The 27,308-nt window shown below is 40.6% G+C and overlaps 1 long non-coding RNA gene across 6 annotated transcripts in view; it reads right to left on the bottom strand.

Moving 5' to 3' along the window:
• LOC125632045 (uncharacterized) overlaps positions 1–27,308 on the bottom strand; it is a 209,199-nt gene that overhangs the window by 115,226 nt on the left and 66,665 nt on the right. Inside the window, exon 5 of one of the 6 annotated variants that reach the window (XR_012667057.1) lies at positions 15,309–20,354. The exons of the other annotated variants lie outside the window; for them this stretch is intronic. This is a non-coding gene — a long non-coding RNA (uncharacterized LOC125632045). Of the gene's footprint in view, positions 1–15,308; positions 20,355–27,308 lie in introns of those variants that run through there. 6 annotated transcript variants of the gene reach the window in all.

The raw sequence follows: 27,308 nt of genomic DNA, 5'->3' as shown, positions 1-27,308 counted from the left end.
AAGTCATTTTCACAGGCTCAGACCATCCTTTGCACTAAAAACTATGCATTAACAATGTCTACAAAGACTGGGTTAAGAAACTGAAGCAAAAATGGCACTTCAGAGAAGAGGCATTTGCACAGGAAGTGAGTGAAATGGACCTCAAGTATAAGGTGTGACAAAGTTCCTCCTCTATCTTGGTGGGTCTTGCGCTTATTGGCAGGTTTGCTCACCTTGGAACTTCATGGCAGCTCTCAGTTTCGCTGTTTTCGTGAACCCACAGCCCAGATCAACTCCTCCTGTGTCTGATCAGGAGTTGGGAGGTTTGGGGGGAAACCGGGCCCGCCCTCTACTCCAGGTTCCAGCCCAGGGCCCTGTGGAATGCAGCTGTCTAGAGTGCCTCCTGGAATACCTGTGCAACAGCTACAACTCCCTGGGCTACTTCCCCATGGCCTCCTCCCAACACCTTCTTTATCCTCACCATGGGACCTTCCTCCTGGTATCTGATAATGCTTGTACTCCTCAGTCCTCCAACAGTATGCCTTCTCACTCTCAGCTCCTAGTGCCTCTTGCTCCCAGCTACTCACACATGCACCACAAATTGAAGTGAGCTCCTTTTTAAACCCAGGTGCCCTGATTAGCCTTCCTTAATTGATTCTAGCAGCTTCTTGATTGGCTGCAGGTGTTCTAACCAGCCTGTCTGTCTTAATTGTCTCCAGAAGGTTCCTGATTGTTCTGGAACCTTCCCTGTTACCTCACCCAGGGAAAAGGGACCTACTTAACCTGGGGCTAATATATCTGCCTCTATTACTCTCCTATAGCCATCTGGCCCGATCCTGTCACAAAGGTCAACAAGGACCTCGATGAGGACTATCTCACAGATAATCTCAGCAGCTAAGAAGGCAAAGGCATTGTAAACGCTAGGATGCAAGCAGAGGATCAGCGAGGAAACTGTGAATCTGATAGCAAGGAGGGCACACATGAAATTAGAAGGAAAAATGGGCAAAGAATACAGAACACTGTGCAAAGAAATTTGTGTGAAGATCAAAGAAGACTACGAAGACTTTAGAAAGAAGAAATTGAGAGAGGCGGCCGAAAAGAATGAGAATCTGTAGAAAGAGATGTTAGGCTGCAACAGATTATCCCAGCAGTGCTGAAAGATGAAAATGGTGAAAGGAAATTGGAAAGGAGCAAGGTGAACAAAAAATATGTACAAAATTCTATAATGACCTCTATTCCTCGCATGTCAATGTCCAGCGTATGCCATCAAGGCAGCAGGTTACAGAAGAAGTTCCCAACATTATGTGGGAAGAAATTGAATATGCAGTTCATAACACAAAGAGAGGGAAGAATCCAGGAGTGGATGATGTTTTGCTGGAATATCTCAAAGCAGGGGAAGATTCTCTCTTCAAAGCATTGGCACAATGGTTCACCATCCACATCAATAGCAAGCATGTTCCAGATGCATTGAAGAAATCAAAAACAATACTATTGATGAAGAAAGGCGATCCAGAAGACTGAGCAACTACTGTCCAATCACACTCCTCTCACAGGTGTATAAAGACTTAACCCACTTCATACTCAATCCGATTAAGAAGGATCTTGAAATCATGAAAGCAGAGAACAAGCTTGTTTCTACTCAGCGTATTCGACAATTGATCACATCGGTTCGGCAGCTCATCGAAAAATGCAAGGGATACAAAGTACCATTGTGTATTGCATTTGTCAACTACAAAAAGGCATTTGATTCAGTAGAGATTAATGTTGTATGCAACACACTCAATGAAAACGGAATCGACCCGAGGTACTTCGACCCGCTGGAAGAAATTAATCACAATTGCTCAACAGAGATAACATCATTCAATGTCCCCTGCATTATTACTATACCCAGAGGAGTTAGACAAGGCAACACAATCTTATGAAAGCTGTTTGCAGCAGTACTGGAGTCACTGTTCAAGAAATTGAACTGGGAAGAAGGAATCAGAATTGACGGAGAACAGTTAATGCATCTTCTCTTCGCTGATGACTGTGTAATACTGGCGAAGGAAACAGCAGAACTGGAGAACAATTGCTGCAACTGCAAACACTTTCGCTTGATATCGGGTTGGAAATTAACACGTCGAAGATGAAGTGGATGTGGAATGAGCATTGTGCAGAAGGAACTTATCAATGTAAATGGGAAAGAAATCAAGATCAACAAATATATTTACTTGGGTAAGCAACTAAGACAACTCATTCGAAGGGGAATGCAGTAGGAGGCGAAAGACGGGATGGGCAAGTTTCAACAAAATAAAGATGTCTCTAACGGATGATGAACTGCCCATGAAGAAAAGGAAAGAACTGTTTAACTCCTCTATTCTGCCAGCAACGATGTACGGAGCAGAAAGCTGGTCAATGATGAAAGCGGAGGAATAAAAATTTGCTGTCACCCAGAAAGCAATGGAAAGGCATATTTGTAAGATATTGCTCTGTGATCACATACCGAATGAGGAGGTCAGAAGGCATACAGGTGACCAATGTAGTGCAGGCAATATATGATGCAAAACGAAGATGGGTGGGTCATGTAGTCCTCAGGCAAGACAATAGGTGGACAACTCGCATCTGTGACTGGATTCCCAGAGACCACAAGCAACCACTGGGCAGACCAAAAATGCACTGGGCCAATCCCATGACAAAACTCTTTGTCCAGAAATGGAAAGAATGTGCTCACAACAAAATAGAATGGTGTGGTGTCGACTTGCATCCATGGAGGGACAGACAAGGACAAGCTGGACAAAGGTGAACAGTGCAACAAATAATTTAAGACTAGCCGGTACCACCCTTACTCTGGTGAACATTTACTCAGGTAAGAAGTCCTGATATGTGGGGCTTCTTGCCTGAGTAAACGTTCACCAAAGTGAGTAAGGTTTGCAAAGCCTGGTCTTAAATGATGTGCTTGCACCTTTACATAGGACTACATGTGTATGTGCTTGCCAACATACGTAAGGGTTCCACAGTTAAGCCCTGAAAGAAACTATAACAGAGTCCTTGGTGGATCTTCCCTCAAGGGATGGGAGAATGTGACCCTGACCATTTGTATACACTGGTTGCTCACAACACCAGCCCCACTTCCCCACTATTCACAAGGGCTGCTTTCCCCTTGTGGGCCTCCTTAATTCTCTCCAGCTGGGGGATCAAAATGGAATTCACAAACTCCCGCCACACCTTTAGGGATACTCTCTCTCTGAGGCTCTAGAAAAAGGCAAGGAGGTGGTAAGCCTGTCTATCTGTCTTACCTTGGGGGTCTGCTGTCCACTCCTCAGGCCCAGGGTGAAGTTCACTCTAGAGCAGTAGGAGTCACTCCAGTACCTAGCAGTCCAGTACCTAGGACAATCCTACTCCTTCCCCACCCCTGCTAACTACAGTTTCCTCCTTCTTAAAGTCCACCTCCCTGTTGTGCATGATTGACAGGTCTGGAAGAGTGGGGCTATCCCTACCACCAGGGCCTCTCTGGCCCCTTCCTCATCTGTGTGGGGACTATACCTATCATCACACAGACATTTTACTCTTGTCCTGAGCATAGAAATTCCATTTGTACCCCTGGCAGGTTTGCACAAAGATCAAAAGTAGACTACTGTGTATTCCTTAACAATTAAAATATCTGGGGTTTAGTGTGTTTTGCTACCATCATAAATCATGAGAGCAAGGGGAGTCAAATTGAAAAGACTTGTCATGGCTGATGTCTCCAGTGATATTAGCCGTTTGTCTCTTCTGGTTTGGGAAAATTCTGGTAAGCAGCTATTTCTAGAGTAGTGAAATCAGTAACAGTGCAAAACCTAGCTGTGAACATGCAATCACTCCCCATACTGCCAGATATTTTACCTGAATTCATCTGAATGATTCCAGAAACTGTACATATGCAAATTTAATCTCAGGGTTTCAAAAAAGAAAAACTATGGCATGCCTGCAAAATGGGATCCTTAGCGTCAACTCTCTGTACATATTATATATGATGGTATCCTCTTTTAAATCAACTGATTCAAACAAACAACCATGCTAGGAATATATTGTTCCTGCCCCATCACCTACATGTAAGTTTTCCACTGTATTGTGGTTAGATTAATTAACATTCATGCTGTTGTCTGTCACCTCATTTGTTTCATTGTTTGCTTTGAATTTGCCTGCTGAAATAGTTTCACACTGTACATGCTCTGGCTCATCATCTGTTGTTTCATTTGACTCTAACGTTTTTAATATGTGTACATTTTATATATGTGCGTAATACATGTATGTATATGTGCATGCACACACATCTGTTATTATCTATCTAAAATACATAACAAGGTTTTATCTGCATGAGTTTGATATGGTCACAACACTCATTATAGCTGAACCTATTATCTTCCTTGTTCTTCAATCATCTTGAGTCTTTTCAAAGAGAAGAAGTGCATGATGTTTCCTTTAAGGTTAACATAATGGCCCAGATGCTGCCCTGAAGTGAGGATTCCTTGTGCAGGTTTAAAATTGACTACCTGATGTCATGAGCACTCCTCCTGCTTAAAGAAATCTTTGGGTGGTTCTCACATGTCACATCAGCTCCTTCATCACCCTTCTCCCAGCCATCAGTGTGGGGGACATGTCAATGACAAAGAGGGTATGGCTAGGATGTTAGCCTTTTAAGACAATCTCTTAAATGGAATGGGAATTCAATAAGTACCTAAATGAGAGCTGAAATTTCAAATCTTTGCACAGAGATTTTCAGCTCCACATACAGGAACTGGGTGTCCACATCTTTGATAACTGTTTCCATCTTGCAGTGCAAGTGGATATAAAATTAGACAAAAGTAGTTTGCCTATGCTTAATGTGGTATGTGTGTGTGCATATATACAAAAATTCAGGATCAGAACTAGTCCATCCTGAAAATACTGGATTGCTCTTGAGGTTCTCAGAAAACCTCTTCTCAATATATGGCCATCATTTTAGTTAGCAGCTCCTTTTTCTCCTTCTCTTGTTAACATGGATGAAAAAAGTTGAGTTTATTTTCTATAGCATTATTAAAATAATTATATAACACCTTTTATCCAAAGATCAAATAGCCCATCTCAGATGTAGGAAAATGTTATACCAATTTGGCATGTGAGAGACTGAGGTACAGGAGTTATACAAAGTTAAATAATAATGAAGTGGCATAGTCAGGAACAGAATTAAGGTGGTCAGATTTTCAGACCCTTGGACTAACCTGAAGACCACACCCCTGTCTTCAGTGAAAGTTTCTCAGGGTTCAGACCCGCTAGTTGAATAAAATGCTACCAGAGAACTCAAATCTTTTGCATCAGTCCTGTAATTAATCTTTTTATTGTGGCACAAATGGAAAAAAAAACAGATGATGGCAATCCCAGTATCAAACTGAATTCACTTAATCGGGGCTAGTTTTCTACTTATGTAGATAAAAGCAGCCAATCCTGGCCAAATGCTTCTCACTATCCTTAGGGTAAAGAGGACTTTTCTCTGGAGAACTCAACAAATATGAAGGGACATGAAGAATAATTAGTTGGAATCCCTAATTAAGTGGCACAGTCGAGGAGTCAGAGCTTTTGTGCCCTATTTGTGCCATCCAGCACTTCACAGGAAGTGACATTGACTCAAACAAAGATCTGGAATGTAGATTAACTGTAATTCTGACAGCCTTGAAACTGAACAGAAAGTGACACCAAGGTGTGAAACTATTTCAAATGCCCCTGTGGAAGTAAAAGGGTAAAATGTATTGAATGTGGATAAGCAGGACAAGAAGATTGCCTCATTACACATTTTCCTAAATTAGGAATTGACAGGAAAAACCACAGAAATTGCCCTTAGCACTAGTTTGTACTCAGGGTGTGAGGTTAAGTAAGGAAAAATAAGCAAACACAGGCATTGCTTAATGTTGAAAAATCAGCAGGCCTCTTAGGAAAATGTAAAAATAATCAGAGCTTTTGGGGGAGGGGATTATGATCAGAAATATAATTTTAATTTATTTAAATGAGTCTTTCAGGTAAATGCTTTACATTTACATTGATGTCAAGGATTAGCTAATGTTCTGAGGTGTCTGATACTTTTCTATGAAAACTTCTGATGAAGAGTTAAATGGTATTTGTGTAGGACTACTGGATCATGCTGCTGGTCCATATATTCTGATATCTTTTCTCCGAGAGTGGCTGTGACCACAAGATGTCTCAGAGCAAAGGGTTGGGAAAACCACATTGGAATAACCCTTTAGGGAAAGTTTCTTCTTAATCCATGTTATTTAGTGGCTGTCTTATTCCTTGAAGCATGAGGGTTTATAGCCCACATATATTTTCTATCCTGCCTAATACTGAAATATTTGTATTGAGAGAAACACTTAATCCTTTTCTCAATCCTACCAGCTTCAATGCTACTGTTTCTTGTGGTAAGGAGTTCCATAGGTCAATTAGTCATTGTGTTTAAAGAAAATTCATTTTAAATGTGGTCTTTCAATATAATTGAATTACCCCTTGTTCTTGTATAATGTGGGAGGGAGTTAAAATTGTTTATTATTTTACATATCTCTACCAATGTTCCCTCAGGGATTATTTCCCCTTTCAATGTCTCCTCAAGGGATTATTTTCCATGCCTCCCAGGTAAAAACAAAACATAGTAGATTCAAAAAATCCAAACCTATATGCACCAAGCAAAATGGGCAGTAGGCTGCTGATTTTCTAGACAGAAATGCTATCACAGATAAAAACTGAAAGCAACAATTATTATGTATCCAAAACTGAGGTGCAAGTTTAGAGTCCAACTTATGGGTTTGGATATTTGGCTCTTTTCAAACTGCCCTAAAAAGAGAAGCCTATTCATTGTTTTCATTATAGGTGCACCCCGTTTGTCTAGGACCTGTATGACTGGTAAAGTTAAAATGACAGAGGTAAAAATATCTGTATCAAGAGTTTGCACCATTGCTAGCACCTATTGCTAGCACTGCTGTCAGACAAACAGTGCAAACACCAGGAAGACATGAAATGGGTAACTAGAATCAAAGTCAGACAGGAATCCTTTGGGATGAGCTGATGTAAATTCTAGAACTGCCTGGACAGATATACCTGTATTAAATAGAAAGGGAAAGAGCCACAGAAACAGATTTGTTCAAATCTAGACCAGAGCTGCATATACAGATTTAAAATTCTGAAAGGCAAGACAATTAATGGGAGTTCCACACGGTATAGCAGTATCAGGGACTCCACCATGGGAACTGGAGAAGAGAAATTTGGCCTACATGACAACATCCTAATAATGAACTCAGAAGCCTGATATAGTGAAAGCTCCTTCTTTTGTAGTTCTGATCTTAGATGGATCATTTGGAACATGCCATAGTAAATCATGAGAACAATCTGGCCCAGATTTTTTCCCATCGATCTGTGCAAGGAGAGAACGTGGACCTTTCCCCTTCCTTGCAGAACATGGGCTTAGCCCTATCCCCCACTAGCACTAGGGGAGGAGGTGAAGAGGAGTGGGAGAGCTGGGTGGCTGTGCAACATTCTTCCCTCTGGCCCTTCCAAATTGAATCAGAAAAAAGAAGAAAGCCCCACATTATGTTGCATTTTCCATATATCCCTTCTCTTCAGGGATCCTGGGGGCAATCCTTGGGATGAGGCCCTGGAAGCACAATTCCAATGGAGCCATGCTGCCAGGGAGCCCAATAGCAGACACCAGGATGTAGAGGCACTTTCCTCCATGTCAAAGGACCTGGATCCCTCTGAACCCCAAAAGATCTGTCAGATCCAGGAGCTCACCCTATGGCCTTTTTCACTGGGGGAAATTCCATTACCCAAACAGGACTATGGGGGTGAAATCTTCTCCATAAGGGGATATTCAAAGACTTCATCTCCCAAGCTTCATTCCTGGGAGGGGGTATCACAGCCTTTATTTTTTGATACTTACAGAACTTTATGAGGAAAAGGAAAAAAGCTGAAGTTCAAACTCTGTAGCCTGCTGGCTGCTTACTGAATAAGCCTCATTTTCTTGTGTTCACAATACCAAACATGTACTGTATGCACTGATGGATGACTCAAAGTTTAGAACTCAATCTCAAGTACTTTTTCTTCTTCTATGACATTTGGGAAGTGATAGTGTTCCATGTAGTGATCTCAACAATTAGTATTTAAAGGTTCAATAAATAGTTGTCTTTCTCCTGACCTCCTTTCATATAGGCTGTCTGGTTTAGAAACCACTCGGGACCATCCATCTGGCTAGTACAATCTCCCTTGCATGCTGATTCTACAGGTCAGGCTACACCTTTTAGTTAATATTCAGATATTTCTAGTATTGTTAATTCATACAAATAAAAAAGAACCAGAAAGGCCTGATTCTCCTTTACACTCTAACCCTCTGTACTGCTCTGGCAGCATCAAGGGGCCTGGAAGTAGGAGTAAATTCCATTCACACCCCCTTAGAATCCCTTTACATAGCCGAAGTGGTGTAATATGGCAGTAGTGTAAATGAGAATCAGACCCAGAAATATTTGCCTTACATCTTGCTTAGGTCAGGACTTCAAATCAAAGACAAATCCAACATTCTGTCTAAAAAATATACTAAAATGAATTTATTATTCAAAGCAGTGAACCAACTTGGCAAAGGCAACTGAATGTATGGAAAGCTAGCTTTTTTTATCAAATGGCAAAGAAAATTAAATTATTAATTCCACTAAAATATTATTTTTTAAAAATCAAAATAAAATGGAGCCCTCCAAATCTCCCATAGGCTTCATTAAGGTATCATATTCAGTAGTTAGCCTTCTAGCCCATCTCACACCTGCAATTCTTTCTAATTTTTATGGATTGTTAACTGAAATTAGAGCCAAGTCTATTACAGGGTTCAGGGTGCAATCCAGACCAATAAGGGGTTATATCACCACTTGCCTTGCAACCCTGTGGTTTTTTGCAGTGCTTGTTGGTGTAGCATGCAGCCTGGAACACCCACAATCAGCCTATAAGCATGCAGGTCATACCCTGAAATATGTGTGTGCCAGACAGCCCTGGTTCAGCAGATCTAACCCCAGCAGCCTCGGTACAGCCCCCACTCTGGCTTTCACCAACCTTCATTACAACCTGCAAAGTGACCTCAACACACTCCCAATACCAAATTTCCCCCAAGCTGTGTGCTCTGCAATGTCAAGTTCTTTCTTGGAAAAATAACACGGTTCATTTGTTCCTCTAAAGACACAAAACACTTTAGAGCTTAACAACTTAATTGGGATAAATACACCCTTCTATTTAAATGCAGCACTCTGTTGGTTTATAGTAAAAATAAAACAAATTTATTAACAAATGAGACATATGTTAAGTGATGCCAAGTAAAAGGAATAAAGTTAGAGTTACAAGTAAATAAAAGTGAAAATGCATCTAAAAGTCTAAAACTTAATCTAGCAAGGTACAGGTTTTGATAAAGTTGGTTTCTCACCTATATTCAGTTACCAGAGACTTCAATCCGCCCTTGGCTGAAGGATTCATCTATCTCATCTTGCAAGAGTGCTGTTCTCTTGTGTCTGTATCATGGTGGATGCCAAAGATGCTTCTGTCTTGCTTATATCTTCCAAAGTTCAATTACTTTGCTTTAAGCGGCAGGATGACCTTAATCTGTTTTTTTCCTCCAGTGGATTTCCCATTCCCAGTTGATTTCTATGTAAATGGGGTCTTCCATTCTTTTTGGTCATACCTGGCTTAATTTCATTGGAGACAGATAGATAGCTGCCTTCTCTCCTGTCTCGGGGAAAGCTTGTTTCTCCCTTTGTTTGGTCACAGACTGGAAAGCCTAATATCAATGAGCATTCCTAATTCCTTATATAGTGTTAGTACACCAGGATTCACCAGTGCACCATAGGCTTTCATAAAAGACTTCAATCTATACACTTTTGTAATACATAATATTGTATATAAACAGTTGATTCAATTGTTTATCACTTGAGGTTCAGACCCCTTGCTTTCATAGGCCAGTCAGCCTTTGAAATGGATTTTTCTCAGTCTTATCCCTCAAAGAAACATTTATTCAAGCTGTGAGGAAGATAACATGGAGTATGGCAGTGAAGGAAGCTCCACACTCTTTCTTCCCCAACTTTTTGGCTTAAGAGCTTTGTTTATTTAATAAGTAAAAATAGAACTTAATTGTCTTGGCATGAAGACTGGGAGGGTCAAAGAATCACTACAGATTTGTTTGTCTAAGCCAGACCTGTTTGCCTCACCTCAGTCCCTGGAAAAATCATGGAGCAGGTCCTCAAGGAATCAATTCTGAGGCACTTAGAGGAGAGGAAAGTGATTGGGAACAATCAGCATGGATTCACCAAGGGCAAGTCTTGCCTGACTAACCTAATTGCCTTCTGTAATGACATTACTCGCTCAGTGGATGAGGGGAAAGCAGTGGATGTGTTATTCCTTGACTTTAGCAAAGCTTTTGATATGGTCTCCCACAGTATTCTTGCCAGGAAGTTAAAGATAAATGGACTATAAGGTGGATAGAAAGATGGCTAGATCATCAGGCTCAACAGGTAGTGATCAATGGCTCCATGACTAATTGGCAGCCAGTATCAAGTGGAGTGCCCCAAGGGTCGGTTCTCGGGCCGGTTTTGTTCAATATCTTCATTAATGATCTGGAGGATGGCGTGGATTGCACCCTCAGCAACTTTGCAGATGACACTAAACTGGGAGGAGTGGTAGATATGCTGGAGGGTAGGGATAGGATACAGAGGGACCTAGACAAATTAGAGGATTGGGCCAAAAGAAATCTGATGAGGTTCAACAAAGAGAAGTGCAGAATCCTGCACTTAGGATGGAAGAATCCCATGCATTGCTACAGACTAGGGACCAAGTGGCTACAGACTAGGGACCGAGTGGCTAGGCAGCAGTTCTGCAGAAAAGGACATAGGGGTTACATTGGACAAGAAAGCTAACGGCATTTTGGGCTGTATAAGTAGGGGCATTGCCAGCAGATCGAGGGACATGATCATTCCCCACTATTTGACATTGGTGAGGCCTCATCTGGAGTACTGTGTCTAGTTTTGGGCCCCACACTACAAGAAGGGTGTTGAAAAATTAGAGGGCTGGAGCACATGACTTATGAGGAGAGGCTGAGGAAACTGGGATTGTTTAGTCTGCAGAAGAGAAGGAAGAGGGGGGATTTGATAGCTGCTTTCAACTACCTGAAAGGGGATGGATCTAGACTGTTCTCAGTGGTAGCAGATGACAGAACAAGGAGTAATGGTCTCAAGCTGCAGTGGGGAAGGTTTAGGTTGGATGTTAGGAAAAACTTTTTTACTAGGAGGGTAGTGAAGCACTGGAATAGGTTATCTAGTGAGGTGGTAGAATCTCCTTCCTTGGAGGTTTTCAAGGTCAGGCTTGACAAAGCCCTGACTGGGATGATTTAGTTGGGGATTGGTCCTGCTTTTAGCAGAGGGTTGGACTCGATGACCTCCTGAGGTCCCTTCCAACTCTGATATTCAATTATTCTAGTCTATGATTCTATGACATGCCTAGTTTAAACACACTTTAGTCATAATTCCAGCATATATTCATAACTTTGTGTACACACCCTGTGTATACTTCATGCAAGAATATCAATGATCAGTGAGTTATTAGTTTTCAAATGGTACCTCACAAGGCATATTTTGTACAAAGAATATGACACTATTGTATGGGATGTGAATGCAGAGGGTGCTTAGTGTCACAGAGTCAACATGGGGACTGCAGGTTTCAAGGGGGTTGTAACTGGATTATGAAGACTTACCTCTGGCTCACTGGTTTGAATCCTGTAAAGGTCAATAGTTACCAAGGCCCCAACTCATGAGTCCATCCCTATTCAGCATAACACTTAAAGCCCATGATTAATTTAAGCATATGCTGAAGTCCTATTGGCTTCACAGGTATGCATTTAAGCATATTCTGAAATTATTCCCTGAACTAGAGCTAGAAAGACTTAATCCTCTAATGGCTGGTTGGTGGTCTATGTGAAATTAATGGCGGTCTTGGTCCAATTCCCAAGGCACAGGGGGCCACATCACAAAACCTCCATCAATACTGGTATCATTTAGAAGCCTTGGCCTATTGGATAATGATTAAATTAGCAAGAAGAATGTGCTTTGCTGTCACCCAACTTCCAGTTCAATGCTGAAGAGACAAGAAAATAGAGGATGTGAAAAATGCAAAGACAAATAAACACCTCTGGATGACAGTCGGTGCTCTGCTAACATGGACTCAGGAAAAGATAGCCCTAAGCAGTTCAGACAAGTTTGAACTAAGCACTGTTGATAATAATTCGTACTCACGTACTCAGAGAGATGTTTTTGAGAATTAATGTTTATAGAATTCTTTGAAAATACATTATGCCACGTGTGCCTGACCAAACGCCTATAGAAGTCAATGGGATCAGGTCTTCTAAGTTTTAAGTATTATTATTTCATTTTTAATAAGAGATAAGTGGAAGAAACTAGGGGTTTCTGTGAGAGAAATTCTGGAAGAGTTAATCAGGATTTAATACCATTAACCACCCCATTCCTGCACCCAAAAAAATGAATATGACAATATATCTGCACAATAAGTGACTTCCCATAGAGAAAGAGTTGCTATTATTGCTCAATGGGGTAGATAAGATATGACAATTAAAATAAATTTCTCCTTAGAAATAAACTTTACCCCAGATAACCAAAATCTTGGAATGGCCTGAATATTATTTTCTACTAAGATAACACAATCTTCCTCCAGCTAAAAACAAATGGGTTTAAAATACTTTAAATTTTTATATGCCGGACACCAGGTTTTAAATTAAGAATGAACCAGTTATTTTGTAAAAAGAAAAGGAGTACTTGTGGCACCTTAGAGACTAACAAATTTATTTGAGCATTATATCATGTTAAGTTTTCACATTTTTCACAGCTCCCATTTTGCCCGGCCTAAAGACATATTGCACATTATCACTTCATCTGTCATAGATTATTACGGATATAGTTGCACATGACTTCTAAGGAAAAGAAGCTCTGTACTGCCAACAGTCTTTGAAAACTCGCTCCCTAAAGCAGAAGAAAGCTCAAGGATATGAGCCAAAAGGAGAAGGAAAAATAAATGCACATTAGAGAGGAAGAAACAAGGGGGAGAAACAGGTTTCAAGCACTCTGTTTTCTCCTTAATGAGATTAATCCATATGTTTGTTTCTGTGTTTTCTTTGTTATTGGATTGCTTTTAAGCACTCTGCATAAAGCTGCTATTATTTTCCTTTCTATTGCGTTGCAGCAGCTATTGCCTGGTTATTCTGCTGTTAAAGGAAATAGACCATCCCAAGGTTGTGTGATTGCACTTCTATATGCTCACTCTCTGCACGCTGGTACAGTGCCCTTCTCTCAGCAGCCCGACTTCAGTGCAAGGGTGCATTTGCTAGAATTGGTGGCTGACAGCCAAAATCTGCACCACCATAGACTTTCCACTGTCTTTTAGTAATTAAAAAGCAGATCTGATAAAAAATTAAAGATCATGTCTCTTTTGCTGTCCGTGTACCATTCTTCCAGTTTTGCTAAGGAGAGAGAATGCTACTTAATCTACTGAGGTACTTGCACCCAACTCATTAAGGTAGGTATACACATAAAATACAGTGCAAAGGGGGTCTGTGCCTAGGTATAGTGACAAAGTTATTACACCTTATGTTCAGAAAAATAAAATGAAGTCCTTGTTCTTTACTGAACCAAGAGGAAAGCTCTTCACAGCTAAACCAAATTGACAGCTGATGTATATATATTCCTAATTAATTGGCAACAATTTCAACATAAATATTAACTTATTTAGAAAGAATAATGATTCTACATAAAGAAGTCTTCTGGGTAACTGATAGCACAACCTCTCTGTTCCCTCAGGTACGCAATTCACAAAATCATCCCAAAAACAAGGTAATCATTCCTCTGCCGCTGGTGCATTGGGTTTGCATAATGAATGTAAAAAAAAAAAAGTAACTTTTAAAAATGTTCAAGACTTTCAAAAGGGACATAAGTTATTGATGTGATCAGAACAATAGCTGCTAATGGATGAAGATGTTTCACAGTTTTTATGCACCTGCTTATTCTTCTGTTAATTAAAATCTCTGATTGTCAGAGTACTTTTGCATAGCAGATATATGCAGCTTCAGAAGTAAGTGACACATTTTCAAATGGGGGTGGGGGAGAAACACCTCTGTCAGTCAATCCAATCCATAGAAAATTAGTTTATTTTTAAATTTCTAAATGAATATATTGCTTATAAAAAGTGCTACAAGAACAGTTGCTCTAATGATTGAAGTCCTCAGACGTGCCACGGAGGTGAATTATGTGCGGTGTTTGTAATACTAGAGTTGCCATATATGCCAGCTCTGACCTGGTGAGACTACTGGATCTGAAGGAGTAAAAAAGATACGTCAATAACTGTGCCAGTTCAATCTTTGGTTTTTCACTGAGATCACCAGGAAGGACACCAATGAATGGCCAGAATCATAGAAATGTAGCGCCCAAAGGGATCTCAAGAAGCCATCGATTCCAGCTCCCTGTGCTCAGGCAGGACCAAGTAAACCTAGACCATCTCTGACAGGTGTTTGCCCAATCTGTTCTTAAAAAATTCCAGTGATGGGGATTCCACAACCTCCTTTGGAAACCTATTGCAGAGCCTAACTACCCATATAGTTAGAAAGTTTTTCCTGATATCTAACCTAAATCTCCCTTCCTGCAAATTAAGCCCATTACTTCTTGGCCTATATTCAATGGACATGGTGAACAATTTATCACAATCCTCTTATAATATAAGGATATTATATATCCTTAATATATTTGAAATCTGTTAACATAGTCTCCTTTTCTCAAGACTAAACATGCCTAGTTTTTTTCAACCTTTCCTCATAGGTAAGGTTTTCTAATGTTTTTATCATTTTTGTTGTTCTCCTCAGGACTTTCTCCAGTTTGTCCACATCTTTCCTAACGTGTGGTGCCCAGAATCGGACATGGTACTCCAGCTGAGGCCTCATCAGCATTGAATAAAGCAGGACAGTTACCTCCTGCTTATATATGACACTCATATTAATAGCCCTTTTACGATTAGCCTTCTTCACAACTTCATCCCATTGTTGAGTCATTTTCAATTTGAGATCCACTGTAACCCCCAGATCTTTTACAGCAGTACTACCACCTAACCAGTTATTCCCCATTTTGTAGTTGTGAATTTGATTTTTCCTTCCCTAGTTCTCTGGTCCCTCACCTGTCTTCCATGAGTGCTTGAAGATAGTTGTTAATGATTTCAGGATTTCTTCAGCTCGTTCCTTATGTACTCTAGGATGAATTTCATGAGACCCTGCTGACTTGAATACATCTAACTTATCTAAATATTCTTTAACCAGTTCTTTCCCCATTTTGGATTGCATTCCTTCCCCCTGCTGTTAATTTTGATTGTGTTGAGTATCTGGTCACCATTAACCATTTTAGTGAAGAATCATAGAGATGTAGGGGCACAGTGAATTTACAGAGCCACCTTCTTCTGAAGATGAAAGAGTTTGCATACATTAATTAAATTAAGCCTCACAGTTACAGCTGGCCAGATACAGCTGGCCAGATAATATCATTGAATATTTTATTAGCAAGCTTTACCTTTTTTAATGACAACTTAATCAATATTTTAAATTCTTACTATTTCCCCCACAGTTTATGCCACTGGGCAAGTGATTTCTGAACATGTCTAATGCCTGGTCTATTTGACACATTTTGCAATTTTATTTTGAATGAAATATTTGCCAACTAACTTTTTAAATTGTTTTCCCAGTTCTACTCACAATACCCATGTAGGGAAAAGAATTATTATTATCCTGTTATCTCACAGATGGGGCACTGAGACACAGGAGTTAGCATGATCTGACCAAGGTCACACAGTGAATTGTTGGCATAAGTCCCACTTAAACCTATAGGGTGTACAGGCCTTGTCTGAATGCTCCACACTTATGATGGTGACCCTGAACACACAGTTCCGATCTGGGATCAAACTTTCCTAAAATTCAGTGGGAGAGTGTTCAGATCTAGGATTTTGATTCAGGCCCATCTCTTTTTTTGGAAATGCATATATCAGTGCCCATTGTAAGCCATCAATAAACAAAAGCACTATGCAAATCTTTTAAGTTACAAAAGGCCCAACAACTGAATCCTCAGCTCCCAACAAGCTACCCTGATCCTTTTTATTGAACTAAAATAAAAGAATGTTGACAGAGATGAGCAAACCAGTGATGTCTGTCTTACATTGTTCCCTGAAACTTTCTAAGCTCTGGCTTTGGTGGACATAGTTCACAAAGGCAAAGGCACTCCACAGAGAAGACCATGTTGCTGACCATCTGCAAGAATGGACAGTGAGAACAACCCAAAGGATTATATATATTGGATAAGGTAATTTTCACAGATCATATGTTCCATCCAATACTCAGCAAATCTCAGCAGTTTCAGGTGAGTTTGCTTCAAGTCCCGGGGTTTGTTTGATTCCCCAGATTGAAAAGGTATGAATCCAACATGCACCAAAACTGGAAACAAGATTTGGGTGAAATGCTACTAATTGAAACTACTGTGTTTTGTGCAGTTCTGGGTTGGATCTTGACAAAGAGAAGAGTGGGAGAAGCTGAAGTACTACTCTATGCTTGCATACTGATAGGACCAGACAATCTTAATTCTACTGATGTGCAGCCACTAATCAGGCAAAAGTCCTTTCGCGGTCTAGAGGAGTTTTGCCTGAGTAATGATGCAAAAATAATACCCTATATCTTACAGAGTTGTCAGTAAAGCAAAATGTAGGGCTAAATTGTGGCTTTGCCCAGGGCTGGCTCTAGGATTTTTGCTGCCCCAAGCAAAAAAAATTTTGCCCTCCCACCCTTTCTTTTTGGCTTTTACACATGTTTGCACTTTGCATGTTTTTGGTTTGGATTGGGGTTTTTTGACTGTTTAAATTTTTTTTAAAATGAAAACAGAGAATTTGTAGTGAGTGAAATAAAACAATTTCCTACTAGTGTACTCATTTAATTTTAACAAAATCACAATTACAAACAATTTGGGTTCAACTATACACTGTAATGAAAAACGTTCGTGTCTTCTGGTGCGCTCCATTTCTCATAAATTAAAAGAATTTATATGAACTGAATTTTTCTGGTTTTTTTCTTGCATAGTCTTTTAATAATTCAGTGAAATCTAAATTTTTTGCAATGGTACTTTCAACTGAAATTAATGTGAGTCCTGACAAATGATTTTGAGACATGGTGGACCTCAAATAATTTTTTAGTAATTTCAGTTTTGAGAAACTGTGCTCACGAGAAGCCACTGATACTGGTAATATGAAAAGAATGCATAATGCTATAGCAGTGTTTGGAGTGAGGTGCTCAGGGCTGTACATCCCGCCCGATCTCAAACCCGGCCCCACCCCCACAGGGGGAACAGTAACTGACGGAGTGGTTTGGGGGTGGGTCAGCTGCAGGGAGGAGAGCAGACCAGGGGCGCCCGCCCAGCGCCAAGCTGCCTGGGGCAGCGGGTCCTTACCGGCCGCAGGTCCTGCCCTGATCCTGGGCTCCCCTCTGCTCAGCTCCAGCTCTTCCACCGCTTGTGACACGTGCAGCAGGGGACGGCAGGGCAGGGAGGAACCACATCGCCCCACTCCCCTGGCAGCGGGGGGCCAGGGCAGAGACCGCCCCTGGGCTGGGACCCCCCCCACTGAGCCCGCTGCCCCGCCCCATGTAGGAGCTCATTGGTTGACTGAGCAGGGCCGGGGGGGAAAAAAAGGATGGCCGGAACGTTGCCCCTGGAAATGTGCCACCCCAAGCACGTGCTTCCTTTGCTGATGCCTAGAGCTTTGCCACGAGCCCTCTGTATGGGAAGTGCACTGCCATGTGGCCTTAGGAGCAGGCCAGGACCCAGATCATGTCTCATAGAGACAATCTGTCCCGTGCATTGTTAGTGCTCTGGTACACATGTACCTGCCTTATACCTGGGGCACTATATGTGCACTGGCTAGCACACTGGGGATAACAGAGGAGGAGACAAGGATGCACCTATTCCCACCCACATGCATGAGGGAGACATAGCAGCTCACAGTATGATTAGCAGGTGCAGAGGAGTAAGGCAGCCATTGTATTCATTTTGTTTAGATGAGAAAACAAAAATGTCGCGATATGACCAGTCCTCGTAAAGAATATTGCTTGAACCCTGTCAGTCTCAGAAGTACAATATGGATTAAATGCCATAGACTGAATAAACATTTTAGAGACAAGATTTACAGTACAGCTGTTTCTTTTTGGGAAAGGCTGAGTAAATTGGCCTAATCAGCCAAATTAAGAAGCTGTACCCCCTGTAATGCTGAATCTCCCCTAATGCAACTGAATTTTTCTAAGGAAAAAATAATAAAAATGTCTTATCATGGATCAATAGTTGAAAGTGATGGACTTACAGGACTGAATTTAAATGAGTTTGTGAGTCTAGGATCAAACATTCCTTTCTAGCCTTGGGATTTGCTTGATTTTTTTTCCTGTTATCTCTAGTGATTACTTTAAAGTATTATGTTTAAGTTCATTAACATCCAAAATGACATGTGCTGGGACATATCAGAATGTAACAGGCTGGTTTAGTTATGTGTCTGGAGATTGTCTTAGGTATCACTTAAGAGGGAAAAGGTGTGGAGGGGAATTTTAAGACAAATACAAGTAGTTCTGGATTTGGGTGCTCTCCTGGTATTAAGTTTTGTTACTATGAAATGGGATAGGAAATGTACTAAATTTCCACTAAATTGAATGCAAGTGCTAGAAAAACAATACCAACTTTGTATCCAAGACTATTCCACATTGTTTACTGCAGCAGCTTCAACATAATTTGTTTCTCTACCATCTATACCAGAACTATTCTAATGTGGGCAAGAGGCACCAAGAATGCTAACCTCTTTCACAAGTACAACTTGGAGAAAGCAGTGTATTAAATCAGTTACTCTGTGTCTGCTACTCCTATAGTGCATTCTTTTGATGGGGGTTGGGGGAAGAAACACAGCTCAGAAGTAGCAATCAAAATTCAGTTTGTGGAGAGCCCTCTGGGCCTTCTTGAGTACCCCTACTATCTGCCGCTACACACATCACATCTCAGCCATTGATGTCTCATTGCAAAAGGAAGAACTGAGTTGACTAGTTCTTGAATTCAGGACTGTCTGAACGGGAAACCAACTTTAAGTACCACTTAAAGTACAACTTTAAGAACTTCTGGCTAGCACTGCCTTTGAAAATTATTCAGATCTATATTGTGAAGACTTTGCGTGCAGCTGAATTCGTTTAGGCACACTATATCCTCCGCTGGAGTAAATTGTATTGCTCCATTGACTTCAATTTACCCCCAGCTGAGTGTCTAGCCCTTTATTTCCTGTCATCCTCATCAGTCCATTTTGTCCCCTATGATTAACATCAAGAAACCCAAAAAGGCGGGCACCCAGTACACAGTGTAGACCAAAAAAAAGCTCTCCCCTTTACTCTTGTTGAATATTCATCTTCCTTAATATTTCACGACCATACATACAGTCCCTTGCTGTATAATCTTTTGCATGTGACAGCCCTGCTGCTTAAAGGTTTCCAGTAAATGCATTAGTTTTAGAGCTGTGAGAAAAAAGTTTTATGATCAAAATAAAACTGAAATTGGGCAACATTTCACCCATTTAGAAGTTACTTACATTTTCTTACAAGCATTTTGCAAGCTCTTACACATCTTGCCCATCTGAAATAAGTATCTAAACAATGCTTGCATGTATTCTGGAATAAAGGCCTTATTAAAGACATTTCATATGTCACATTTTATGCTAGCAAGGGTTTATTTGGTGTAATGTACTTCGTTGCATTGTGGCAGATTCAGGAGATTCATATCTTGCCTTGCATACTCAGAATATATACTATATAATGATGATATCTATATGACACACTGCAAAGCCATATAAATTGCATTTATCATGCACCCCACGTGCACTCTGCCCACTTATCCAAGTTTAGTCAGACTGCATCGAACATTCTTAAATTCTGAAAAGCTTTGAATAGTTACTAGCCCTTTTTGTAACCCCAACCTTCTAGAGAAATATTTCTCGTTTTTATTCTAAATGTGGAACATTCCACTAAATTAGCACAGGGATCAAGAGAGAAAATATCCACTGTGACAAGCAGAAGGATGGTATCGCCTGGTCCAGGAGGGAAGAAATGGCAGTTTTATAGCACTGGAAAGGGGAGATCTAAGCTTCCCAATGGGACACACATTTGCTTCAAACCTTGGTAGGTCCAGAGAATACGATATTAAAGGATAGTACTATTCTGAAAAGTGAAAGATCAGCCAGCAAACAGAGGGGAAGATTCAGGCCTGCTGCTGTTCCTAAAAAAAGGAGAAAAAGAAAAGGGTTGATAAAGACTCAGAAAGATAACCAGGAAGGAGGCCCACATTGCCTTAGTATTGATAATGTCCCAGGAACTCAGTTATAGGCAATGGTACCAGATGCAAATACAGATCATGTACAGGGTAAGTGACATAAGTTCCATTTAGAATTCAAATCTATTGTACTTTGTAGCACTCAAATTAATTTAGTTCTTTATTTCTTAGACAGTATTTTCTCCCTCCTGGCTACCAATGGAATATAATAATCCAATCAGCAGCATACCTTCTCTTCAGGATAAACATCTAGTCTAATATGTTGAGCTTGACTGAAAAAATTAAAATATATTGCCTGAATTATTTTTTCCACCAGCTCCTCGGTGTTTATTCAAGAGCAAATATGGTCACAGTAGACACCATTTACAACATTTTTACAGTGGCAAATAAAAAAAAACATCTCTGAGAAACGACAGGGAAGCTATGAATGCTCGGTCAGGTGTAGTGTTAATGATTAAAACGCCCCCCTCACCCCCACACACACAGACACAGTGCAGCTAGACATCAAGAACATGGCTTTCAATGTCACAAGCGGCCCTTAAAGGAAACATGCTTAATGTATTCAAGAGTTGTGGGAATGAAAAATAGCAGGGACATCAGATTTTCTGAACTGCACATTAAAAGTGTCAGCATTTCTACCTCTCCACTGGATTTTTCAAATGGGTTTTACTCTGTCCTGACTAGAATAATAGACACTGTGCATCCCAACAGCAAGTAGCAAACTGGTGAAAAGAGATTCCAACATCAGCAACGTGAAGAGAAATCTAATTTTTTTCCATATTAAACTTGGTAAGGGTGCATTTTTCAATCTTCATTTTATTTCTCTTCTCTGAGCCAGATGCTGATACCCTTAGTCGCCTTGAACAGTACCTTACCTCTCAAAACATCTCATCAATTTCCATAGGAGTACCCCAGTAAAGTACTACTCAATGAAAGTAATCCGTAACTTGGTCCAACATGGTCAAATAAATGGCAACATATTACATTAAGAAATCATTTTTTTAAGTTGTACCAAACAATGTATGTCTATCTGAGATAACTAGGACACTGAATATTTTCAATAGGTAATTTTTCAGAACACAGACCTAGTACTTTCCCAAATGGCAGAGAAAAAGTGGGTATTGCTTTGGAGTGATAACAGTGGTGGTGAGGGTTATGGAAAGCAGGGACTTAACAGCATAGTTAGAAGCATAAATCTTACTCCAGAACCAAACTATGTATTTCCCCTCAGAAGATCAGATTCTGACCCCATGACTCATGCTGGATAGTCTTGTAGACAAGGTATGCTCTCAGTAAAGTCAGTCTGGACTGCTAAACCAAATAAGATACTACTCAACATAAATAAGGCCCATAAGGAATTATGAATAATTAAAAAGCATCTTGTTTGTAATGTTTACACTCTATTTCCCGGAAGCCAAACTACTGAGGGATGTATTTTTGTTTTTAAGGTGTCTTTTGCATTCAGATGTTACAGCTAAAAAGTAACCTACAAAAACTGACAACTAGTTGTAAAAAAGGACAGACCAGAAAGGGATAGGCAGTAGGAAAGGCAGCCATACAAATGAAACTCGATATAACACAAAATGGAACAGTGCACATGAGCCAGATTTAGACAGCCTTATTCATACTGACTTACTCCACAAGCAGTGCCACTGAAATCAACCAGATTAGCTGCAGAAAGTGCTACTCATGATGAGTAAAGGTGTCAGAATCTGGCCCCAAAGCATTCTTTATAGAAGTCCCTTATCCATATGGTCTAGATTCTAACTTTTCAATCTGTCCTGAGTGAGGGTCTCATAGTCCAAATTCCCTCCCTTTTCCTTCCCCCACCCCCACCCCCACCCCACAACAACCTGGTTCCCTCTTTTTCCAGGAAAAAAAGTTCTCTGTTATTCCTCTAAACCAGTAGCAAATTAGTTCCACCCTCTGTCCTGGCTCAGTTTGCTGGCTAGTGATTTTTTTGGGGGGTAGACTTCCACTCATTTCCTGCCTTTGACCACATGCTATCTGCTCACCTGGATGACTAAGAATAGCAGGCCCACGGGAGTTGCTCTTCTCTGTGTGCGGAGACAAGTGTTGCGATGCTGCCGCACGGTGTGATAAGGGCAGAACACAATTGTGTCTGCAGAACATAAATAAATGTTGGATAAAAAGGCCCAAATTAATATATAACTCCATGCTAGTTAATATACCGGATGTCTTTCTAAAAAAAGATGCCATAGCTCAAACAGAATTTATGGTTTTGATGCAGAAATTACTGGGTGAGGTTCTATGCCCTCTGCTATACAGGAGTTCAGACTAGATGGTCATAATGGTCCCTTCTGGCCTTAATACAGATGAATATGAAAGGTTTGTCATACCTAGCTATATAAATCTTAACAGTCATCATATATTATGGAGGCACTGAGCATGGCTCAATAGTTAAGGTGCATATGTCCTGTGAAAAGGCATTTCTACCCTGGTAATAACAAAGAATGTAGACAGAGGGTTCATTTTTGAATTATCAGAGCAGCAAACATATCAGAATTCTTAAGTTTCCCCAATGATCATTAATATTTGTGAGGAATTATAGGGATTAGCAAAAAAACAAATATTGATATCTTAAGTTAAATAATCAATCATTTAAAATAAATATTCACATGATCCTTATTTTCTTCTTGGTTACAAAGGCAATTCTTTCTTTGAACAAGGAGGAAAATGAATCTCTCGGAAGTTGTTTACACACTGAAAAGGAGGATTCCAACAAGAGGCGGCACATTAGTAGGCAAGGTTGTATTGTGCAAGTCCAAAACTTCTTCCTCAATATGGGGGATGTTCAATACATTCATCCATTGGCATTGTGTTTAGTACAGTATTGCCAAGTCCAAACACTCTAAAATCATGAGTCAGGACACACACACACACCGCCAAATCATGAGATTGGCTTTAAAATAATGAGATTTAAGTATATGTAAATATAGCTCTTATTTGCCTTCTAGTTTGTGAGCCTTTCTAGGTCACTTTTCCAAGCTTATCTCTGCAACTAAAAGGGCTAGAAACTTTTTTTTAAAATTAAAAGCTGAGCTTTATACATAGTCACATGACTCCAAGAGCTTGTGCTTTAAGGAAAACACCAAATCCTGTGAGACTCTCAATACAAGTTGTCAAGGTTCCTCCCCCACTCTGAACTCTAGGGTACAGATGTGGGGACCTGCATGAAAAACCTCCTAAGCTTATCTTTACCAGCTTAGGTCAAAACTTCCCCAAGGTACAAAATATTCCCCCCGTTGTCCTTGGACTGGCCGCTACCACCACCAAACTAATACTGGTTACTGGGGAAGAGCTGTTTGGACGCGTCTTTCCCCCCAAAATACTTCCCAAAACCCTGCACCCCACTTCCTGGACAAGGTTTGGTAAAAAGCCTCACCAATTTGCCTAGGTGACTACAGACCCAGACCCTTGGATCTTAAGAACAATGAACAATCCTCCCAACACTTGCACCCCCCCTTTTCTGGGAAATGTTGGATAAAAAGCCTCACCAATTTGCATAGGTGACCACAGACCCAAACCCTTGGATCTGAGAACAATGAAAAAGCATTCAGTTTTTTACAAGAAGACTTTTAATAAAAAATAGAAGTAAATAGAAATAAAGAAATCCCCCCTGTAAAATCAGGATGGTAGATATCTTACAGGGTAATTAGATTCAAAAACATAGAGAACCCCTCTAGGCAAAACCTTAAGTTACAAAAAAGATACACAGACAGAAATAGTTATTCTATTCAGCACAATGCTTTTCTCAGCCATTTAAAGAAATCATAATCTAACACATACCTAGCTAGATTACTTACTAAAAGTTCTAAGACTCCATTCCTGGTCTATCCCCGGCCAAGACGACTACAGACAGACACAGACCCTTTGTTTCTCTCCCTCCTCCCAGCTTTTGAAAGTATCTTGTCTCCTCATTGGTCATTTTGGTCAGGTGCCAGCGAGGTTACCTTTAGCTTCTTAACCCTTTACAGGTGAAAGGAGCTTTCCCCTGGCCAGGAGGGATTTCAAAGGGGTTTACCCTTCCCTTTATTTTTATGACACAAGTCCAAGAATTGGCCACACTCCTGGTGCATAACTGGGCACCACAAGCCTATTATTTTGATCTCAGTTGCCCCTGATTGCAGGCTTACTCTTCACTCTCTGTACTCAGGTCAGTGATGAGCTATGCAGCCTCAGAGAAAGCTCCAAGAGGCATTCTGTCTCAAGGAAACAGAGGGCCTAATTTTCTGCTTATATAATGTGGCTGCATTGACCCAGAATATCTCCTGGAACTCTCCAGCATGCAGCGGCGGGGCAGGGGGGATGGAAAGAGAATGCCAATAGCTAAATTCCATCAAACATATTCCTCCTCTGTGTCCAACTAGTGCTGCTGGCCATGACCTCACCTACTGCATCCCTACCTCCGTTGGGTTGCTTTGCAACTCAGTAGATGAAGAGAGGGGCCAGCCCCTTGTGAGTTAAGGAGCACCAGGACTGCAGGAGTGCCCAGCTGCTGTGTCGGGGCATGGCACAGGTGAGACTCTTCACACGCTCCTCACCCTTGCATACTGACTCCAATGAGAGGTCCCGTTGACTGAAAACGGTGCGATTTACCATGCTGTGTGTCACCTGGCTGTGTAGCTTTGGAAGTATGTGGTTAATGGAACATTTTATATTCCAGATATTCCAGAACATTTTATATTCCAGCTATCATTAGCTTACACATATGGGCCAGGTCCCACTCCCATTCAAGTCAATAGGAGTTCTGCCGTTAAATTCCATGGGAGCATGACTGTGCTCATAAATACTAGGAACATGGGAAAATAAACGGGGAGCTCTGCCTCAAAACCTCTGCTCATTTTTACCACCAAACTTACATTTATTTGTATACCATTCAACATGTCCTTGTGTATACAAGATTCCACCTTGGAAAACTTATTCCAGAATGTCCCTTTTCCATTTGTGTTTATGCTGTAGGTCAAAGTCTATTTTAACTTATCACCCACATTAAAGGAAATTTCACATGGTATAAATCAGGGCACAATTTGGCCCAATACTTTTTATTCGCTATTTATTACATTCAGTGCGCAACCATGCTTAATACTTTACATGAGACATGGTGGGCCTTCTGGCTTTGGGATGTGTGGGACTGTGAATCTATGAGTCCTCCTATTCATTCCCTTCCTTCATGGGCCACGGGGAGAATGGGATTATGTACACTGCTCTCAACATGCTCATAAACATTAGCAGCTCTGCATTAAGATAATTACTATAATCAAATCTCATGTGTCAGGACTTCATCTGTTCATCTGCCCGGGTCAGGAAGGAATTTTTTCACTGATGAAAAATTAGCTAGACGTATTCTGTTTTGAAGGTTTTTTTTCCCCTCTCCTTCCTCTGACACATCAAAGATTGGCCACAGCTGGAGATGGAACATGGGATGGGATAAACTAATGCTCTGAGGTGGTACAGAGAATCCTCTTTCTGGAAGCCTGGCTGGTGTGCCTTGCTCACAGGCTTGGGGGGTCAGACTGACTGCCAGATTTGGGGCTAGAAAGGAATTTTACCCCACATCAGATTGGTTGGGATCCAGGGGGCAAGGGAAGGTTCCTTTCCTCTGCAGCAGAGGTACAGTTCACCTGCTAGGATCATCTGGGCATATCTCACCTAATCAATTCACTGCCATTGCAGGGGCCTCAGGCATTGGTGGCACCTTGATCTCCCTCTCATTCTTTGCCTGTGGCACATAACTTAGTCTTCTGAGGACTGAAATGCATTGTCTAACTAGTCTTTGAGTTTAATATACGTATTTCTAGATGAAAATTAATGCCCTGAGATAAACAGCAGGTCAGATTAGCTGATCTAATGTTCTCTTTTGGCCTTAGACTCTACGAATCTCTTACCAACTAGTACCTTCCATACTTACATCATACATACATTGAAAACATTATTCCTGTTGCTTTGTGAATATAAATACAATGGAAGTTTTTTGGATCTCTCGACATAATATAAAATCAAATTTCTGTAATACTCTTTCAATTAACTCCCTTGAATCATGTAACACAATGTACTTTTTCTGTTAACCTTTAAAATATTCAGAGAACAACAACTTAAACATATTAAAGAGTTTAATTTATAACAATCACTTGAAAGAGATTCTATTTGCACAAAAGACACCAGCTTCTAGCCCTTTTCTAAATTATTATAATTGAACTTAACCTTTCCCTTCCCTTGAGTGGCCTCTTTACAGTTATGATGCCCGACCTACTTCTTAGCTGTTTCCCTAACGGTAACAAAATACCCTCCAGAATTTCCCAAATGATGAAAAATCAGTGTTGATAATGTTTAATAAATAAACTTGGTTAAAACAGTCTAAATCTATGGATCAGAACCCCCAGCAGTCCTCTCTCTCTTCCCAAAGCTGATTTGCATACTGGGTCATGGAACAGTTTCCAGGATATTTAACTGGAGACTTCACTGAAAGATCCTTAATAATGTGTTCCTATACCACTTCATGTAGCATGCTACCAAAGAAAGCTCCAGTCTTGTGGTCCTTGAACAGCTAAGTCACCTTTTGAAGTCAGTAAGCATTTTGGGTGTGTAAGAAACATGCATTCAGGTCCTAAATGTATTCCTTGCTGGGAGCCAGATTCTGATACTCTTACTCAATGTTGTATAGCGCCTTACTACACAAAGAGTCCCAATGACCTCAATAGAACTATAGACAGTACTACTCAATCAGAATCTGGCCCTTGAGGATTAATAAGGCTGCCTCTGATGAAACATGTATATCTACACACAGAGAAAGAATAAGTGGCCATGTGGCATGAAGGTTTTATCAGTAGGAATTTAAAATGGCTGCATTACTCACAAGGGCATTGTACATAGACCGTC

The sequence above is a fragment of the Caretta caretta genome, chromosome 2 (genome assembly GCF_965140235.1).
Source record: "Caretta caretta isolate rCarCar2 chromosome 2, rCarCar1.hap1, whole genome shotgun sequence".
NCBI lineage: Eukaryota > Metazoa > Chordata > Testudines > Cheloniidae > Caretta > Caretta caretta.
This window is presented reverse-complemented; position numbering and strand designations above follow the sequence as displayed.